The sequence below is a fragment of the Tupaia chinensis genome, unplaced genomic scaffold (assembly GCF_000334495.1).
Source record: "Tupaia chinensis unplaced genomic scaffold, TupChi_1.0 Scaffold148039_1, whole genome shotgun sequence".
Taxonomy (NCBI): Eukaryota; Metazoa; Chordata; class Mammalia; order Scandentia; family Tupaiidae; genus Tupaia; species Tupaia belangeri.
Window position 1 is genome coordinate 509,762 of NW_006207889.1, and position 7,502 is coordinate 517,263.

Here is a 7,502-nt window from a genome sequence, read left to right on the forward strand (position 1 = left end):
GCTTCTCTTTGTTGGGAGGTTATTTATTATTGATTTAATCTCCTGGCTTGTTATGAGTCTATTCATGTCCTCTATGTCCTCCTGATTCAATCTTGGTAGATTATATGCATCCAGGAATTTGTCCATTTCCTCCAGGTTATCTTGTCTGTTGGCATATAGTCAGTCATAGTATCCTCTAATGATATTTTGTATTTCTGCTATGTCTGTTGTAATATTGCCTGTTTCGTCAAATATTTGATTAATCTGGTTTCTTTCTTTCTTCTTTTTGATCAGTCTAGCCAATGGTGTGTCGATCTTGTTAATCTTTTCAAAGAACCAGCTTTTGCTTTCATTTATTTTCTGTATGGTTCGTTTATTTTCTATTTCATTTATTTTTGCTAGAACTTTTGTTACTTCTTTTCTCCTGGCCTTTTGAGGGCTTGTTTGTTGTTGTTTTTCCAATTCCTTGAGACATGCTGATAAGTTATTTATTTGCCATCTTTCCATCCTTTCCTTATGCATCCTAATTATTATGAATTTCCCTCTTATGACTGCTTGCTTTTTCTGTGTCCCATAGATTCTGGACACTTGTGTACTCATTATGATTTGTGTCCATAATTTTTTTTAATTTCAGTCTTAATCTCTTCAGTAGTGAAGAAGTCCTTCAGAAGTAGGTTGTTCAGTTTCCCTGTGTTTGTGTATTTTTGGGTTTGTTTCTTGAAATTAATCTTGAGTTTAATTCCATCATGGTCAGAGAACATGCTGGATACAGTTTCTATGCCTTTGAATTTGTAAAGGCTTGATTTGTGTCCTAACATATGATCAATGTTTGAAAAAGTTCCATGCCGAGCTGAGAAAAATGTGTAAGTTGTGGATGTAGGGTGAAAAGCTCTATAGATATCTGTCAAGCCCATTCTATTTATAGTATCATTTAGATCCTGTATCTCTCTGTTTTCTGTCTAGAAGATCTGTCTAAAGTAGATAATTGGGTGTTGAGATCTCCAACAATTATAGTATTTCTCCCTATCTCTCTTTTTAGCTCCTGTAGTCTTTCCTTCACATATTTAGGTGTACCTGAGTTGTGTGCGTAGATACTTATAATGGTTATGTCTTCTTGCTGGATTACCCCATTTTCTATTATATAATGTCTTTCTTTGTCTCTTCTCACAGTCTTTGTCTTGAAATCTATTTTGTCTGAGATCACTATCGCTACTCCTGCCCTTTTTTGATTTTCATTTGCATGGAATATCTTTTTCCAGCCTTTTTCTTTTAGTCTATGTATGTCTTTATCCATAAGGTGAGTTTCTTGTAGGCAAGAGATAGAGGGTTTCTGTTTTTTTTTTTAATCCAGTCTATGTATCTTAATTGGAGAATTTAATCCATTGGCATTCAATGTATTTATCAATATTTCCCTACCTCATTCAATGTAATTAATGATATTTCCGTACCTGATCTTATCATTAAATGAGCCATTTTCTTGGTTGCTTTTTGTTCTCGTATAACTGTCTGTCTGAATTTTTAGTTTTCCTGGTTAAGTACTCCTTTCAGAACCTCTTGAAGATCCAGTCTGGAGTTGGTAAACTCCTTCAAATTTTCTTTATTCCAGAATGTTTTTATCTTTTTTTCCATATGAAAGATAGTTTTGCCATGTATAGCATTCTTGGTTGAAATTGTTTCTCACTTAACACTTTGACTTTGTTTCTCCATTCTCTTCATGCCTGCATTGTTCAGCTGGAGATCTGTCGTTGGCCTGATGGGGTGACCTTTGTAAGTAACTTGACGTTTCCCTCTTGCCACCTTAATATCTTGTCTTTGTCTGTTCTTTTTGCCAGTCTGGCTATGATGTGCCTTGGAGCGGATCTTCCTGGGTTTTGATTCTACTCAGGGTCCTGTGTATTTCTTGGGTCTGGACATTTGAATGCCTTTCTAGGTTTGGAAAGTATTCTTCCAGAATTTCATGGAATAAATGATCTAGGCCTTTATTATTTTCTTCCTCTTCTGGAATACCAATTATCCGGATGTTGGGGCACTTGATGGTGTCCAGTATTCCTCATATACTATCCTCACTTTTCTTGGTTGTTTTCTCAATCATCTTGATACTTTTTTCTAGGTCAGATGTTTTGTCTTCTATGTTAGAGATTCAATCTTCTGCCTAGTCTAACTTACTTGTAATACTGTTAAGTGAGGTTTTGATTTTCTGTATTACATTCTTCAACCCTAGAAGTTCCATCTGGTTCTTGTTTAGGGTATCTATTTCTTCTTTCAAGTCATGAAAGGTCTTCCTCATCTCCTGGAGTTCCTTGTCTCTTTTCTCTTCCATCTCAGTTAGTTTGGTCACTACAAATATTCTGAATTCCTTATCATCTTTAACAGACATGTCCACAACGTCCATTGTATTGATTGTGGGTGATTTGGGCTTGATGATTTCCCTTGAGGGAGAGGTCTTTTGTTGGTTGCTCATATTTCTTGAACCTCTGTGATTGTTCTAGTCATCAGGTAATCTCTATGCTGCTTCCTAACTTATTTAAGGTAACTCTGAGTGTTAAAAGTTGTACAGGATTAGAAACTTGATGATTTCTCTTATGCTTGGCCTACCTGTTGCTCACAATTACCATTATCTGTTGCCACTAGTCCTTGATGGCCCAAAGTACTCACTGTTTCTAAGGAGTGGTGAGCCTCAAATGAAGTAATAAGCAACACCTCAAGAGCAAAGAAAAACAAAACAAAAAAGGAAATTGCGTGGCATGCATTGCATGCTGCATGCTATTCAAATCACCAAAATTCAGAGTCCAAAGGCTAGTAGGGAAGCGACAGAGGATGAGTGACAGGACCTGGTTGGTTGGGCCTGCAGCCGCAGGCTGATTGGTGTCCAGAACTGCTGGCTGGCTGGATCCAGTTTGCAGGTGGGGTGGGTTGAAGTTAATCTTAAAGTCACATACAACCAACCTGGGGTCCAAGGAGGAGGAAAGGTGGGGATACGCGAAGGTCCGGAGAGGCTGGGCCTGCAGCCCCAACTTCCACTTTGTCCATTCCACACTTTTTTAAAAATGTTTATTTTTTGTCTTTACTACTGGGAAACAAATTTGTAGTTTACTTTGCTTTGACCACTCTTTTCTATGTATCAAGTTTCTAAATGTTCCTGCTTCTCTGGAATCACCTCTAGGGTATTTTCTCTTCCCTCTACAATTTCTTCACAGGTGATTTTATCCAGTTTTATGACTTTAAAAATGTCCATATATTTACGACTTTTAGATTTTGTCTTTAGTTCAGAATTGTGAAAATTAAGTTCTGATATATTATTTTCTGTCTACTGAATATCTTTCATTAGATTTCTCAGTTTAAAACTAAACTTTTGATTCAAGTCCCCCAAATCTGTTGTTTATGGGTTACCTAATTGCCCAATTTATATTGTATACCACAAGGAAAAAAAAAAACTAAACTTTAATAATTTTTTTGAAGATTTTTGCCATAGGGCATGAGCACTCTTTAGAAAAAGATACAGAGAGACAGTGAGAGGGAAAATGAGAAATCACCCCCAGGAGGAATGGCCACACTTCAATTCCTTCTTCTCCATTCTCCTCCTGGGATTTTGGGCACATACATAGATACTTGGCATGATTGTCAAGCTGTCAGGTCTGTGACTTGAACCATGTTCAGCCTCAAGTACTATGCCACTTGCTGGCTCCTCTTAATTAATTTTGTTACCTTAGCCTTTATCACAGTGTCTGACACCACATTACCTTCTTTATAAATATTTTACAGAACTAAAATTGTTATGTTTATAGTTTATGCCATATACTGAACTATTTTGAACTTTTTTTATAAAAACAAAAAATTATAGATGGCTTAATTTGCTGTTCTTTTATAAGTCATTATGTAATATATTTTGAGAAATATGTATTCATATGCTTCAAATTTATTTACAATATGGAAATTAAAATGTGATTTTTTTTGGTATCTTTGTGACCGTTTAGTTTTCCCTCTAGTCTTCTACTTTTCTACTCTTTTCTGAAACAAAACTTACATTTAGTTGTTGTTTTCAAAACAATTAGTTTAAAACATAGGTTTTTATTTGGCTCAGAATTATGACTTTCAGAATATGAAAGACCTTTCTAAGACTTATGCTTATTAAATATAGTAAGGCTTTTTAAAGTATAACTCTGAGTATTAAGCTATTTAGAGTATGTTTTAATCATTACAAAAAATTTCATGTCACCACACAACTATTTTTTTTTTGAGAGATTTTTGCTATAGGGCACGTGCGCTCGCCAGACAGACAGAGAGAGACAGAGAGACAGAAAGCGAGAAATCACCCCCCAGGGGGGATGGTCACGCCGCAATCCCTTCTCCTCCATTCTCCTCTCGGGATCTTGGGCACGTACGCACACGTGCCCGGCGTGAGTTTTAAGTCACCGGGTCCGGCACGCGAGCCGCGGTCGACTACGTGGGAGTCCAGTGACATAGCCATTATGCTAACTGCTGGTTCCCACCACACAACCTTTAATATTTACTTCTTAATAATCAAGTCATAATCATAGCAATTTAATATTTTTGTTTGTTTGTTTGTTTTCTGTCTTTTTTTTTTTTTTAATTATAAAGACAATGTAACCACGTTATAGAAAATGAAGAAACCAGAGTTAAAAATTACCATTTCCAAGGGCCAGACAGTGGTGAAGAGGTAGCACAGTGCTCTGCAAGGCTGATCCACATGGGAAGTTTCTGGGTCATATCCTGAGATCTCCCTGAACACACCAGGTACACATGTGTGCATGACCGGACTTGAACCGCGGTTGATTACATGGGAGTCCATCGACATAGCCATTTCGGTAACTGCTGGTTCCAGCAATTTAATTTTTCAATCACCAAAAGTTGCTTGAAAGAAAACAATCAGATCTTCATTTAAAAAAAAAATCATTCCATTTGTTGTTGTTGCTATTATTATTATTATTATTATTATTATTATTATTATTTAGTTTGACCAGAGAGAGATTGAGAGAGAGAGAGAAAGGGAAAGGAAGAAAGCAAGCTGTCAGGCCTGGGATTCGAACTGAGCTTGGCCCTATGGGAATCCAATGCCTCCAACCATTACACCACAGATCTTCTAACTCACTGACAGCACTGATTCTAAACAAAATATGGAAATAATTTTTACTGCCTCCCTCCTAATTCCATTCTATTAACTTTTATTTTCCATCTAGACCAAAGTACCATTTTACACTTTACCCTTTTAGAATCCACTCTTTTACAGAAGATTTTAAAAATCTAAGCTAACATGTATACTATTCGTAAGTAGCATAATATATTTCACTTGTTTATTGTTCTTGCATTTTAAGAGAGCTTCATTAACACATAAACAATGGTGGTATTTCAAAAGCAGAGAGGATATTGTCCATAAAGACTTTCCAAGTGTTTATCAAACCATATATACCTTCATAAGGTCAATCCTATCCTCCCATAAATAAGTTTACTTTGTTCTTACTGCAGCTTCTCGAATCAAGAAAATGATATATACACTATTTCTTTTCTTTTTTTTTTTTTTGAGGTTTTTGCTACAGGGCTCATGCGCTCGCCAGACAGACAAAGAGAAAAAATCATGTGCTCGCCAGACAGACAGAGAGAGACATAAAGACAGAAAGCGAGAAATCACCCCCCAGAGGGGATGGTCACGCCGCAATCCCTTCTCCTCCATTCTCCTCTCGGGACCTTGGGCATGCATGCACACGCGCCCAGCGTGAGTTTTAAGCCACCGGGTCCGGGACATGAACCGCGGTCGATTGCGTGGGAGTCCAGCGCCATAGCCATTACGCTAACTGCTGGTTACCTATACACTATTTCTCAAATAATTCTTTTGAAATGAGTTGTCAGCTAGTAAATATAATCATACATAAACTTATGTTTATTACTAAGGGGCCTTTCTAAATTTCTCACTTATTTTTTTCCAAACATTTATTCACTAATTTTTCTTAATAATATTTGAAAGCTTTCTTTTCACAGCAACTCTCAGCTCTCTCAATACCTGTGCATTGATAATTTTATCTGTCTCAGGATACAGCTATCCATAAATTAGATAATTAATGCGTGCCAAATGAACAAGAAAATAACAAAATGTTAAAAGGAAATTTTCAACTCTTAGCAATAAAAATTATGTTTTAGATTAAATGAAAGCTTCTGGATATTTTATAATTAGTGTGTTCAATTGCTCTCCTTAATTTAGTGGGTTGGTTCCTCAACCAATTGCTACTTTTCTGCTCAGCAGGCCGTACTGCCAAATGCTACTGCCAGAATGCTAGCAATCCAAATAGTTGATAGTTGGCTGTAAATTCCAATGCATAGGAAAAATAGACCCCAAGGCATACATCATTGTGAGTTCAATGGAGCATGGTCTTCTGCTTGTGTTTCTCCCCTTTACAAAATCTCCACTGACAGCACTGGATTCAGTTAGCAAACTTCTGTACACTTTGGTAAATTCTGAAGTTGTTTTCATGAGGTAAGGATGTCCTTGAAGAAATAGTCTCTCTTTTTTGTCCATAAAGAATAAATTATTTTTAATTATGTCATTTCAGGTTTTTCAAATTTTTAATAAAAATTTTCAGCAATGACTTTTCATATTCTTATTTTATTACATTGGTATTTATACATTGGTGTCATTATTTATAACCAAGTTATTTAAACAGTTATATAATTCCATTAGGATATAAAACTCAAATATTTCCTTTACTCAGTTTAAAATTATTTTTGGCAAAATACAGTGTTATAATTTTGATGGAGGCTAGCTAATCCTGGGGAACTCAATTAATACTTAGCTATTGCTGCACTTTAAATTGTATAATATGATATTGTTGTCTAAGAAGTTCTGTTTAACCAAGCAACCTTGGTAATACAGATTTACTATATACAATCATAGTTCAATAATTCAGAAGACAGTTTAAACTTTTGAAAGGTCATCATTATGAAACTCAATTGCAATTACATTATAGATGTGCAGAAGCACTGGTTAATTTAGATTTTTGTGGTGCTGTATTCTGTAATCCAGATTACTGTATTTTTGGAAAAGACAAACTACTAGTGTTTACTTTTATTATTGCTGGTGCAGAGAAGATCTAGGTTTATACAAAATATGTAATGCCAGGATATTACATAATTCTGAACATGTATTTTTTTTCAAAATTTTCCTCTGTGATTTATAAAAAGAAAGTTGTTATAGAAGATGCAAAAGATAAAGCAGGGGGCTTACTTGAAAGTGAAATTAAGGCAATAACATTTTTTAATGTTTATCTTTCTGAGCTTAAACACTTTATTTATAAGTATTTATATTCAACCAACATTTATTGAACTCGTATTAGGTATTAGAAAATTAGTTAGACCACTACATCTGGAACTGGATAGACCTACTAAATTCAGCATGTATTCACATTGCTATAAACTGCATTTTAGGGGATACAGAAATAAATGCGATGATATCCCTCCTTGTCATTTAGCAGGGTTTTTTTCTTTTTCTTTCTTTCTTTTTTTTTTCTTTTTTT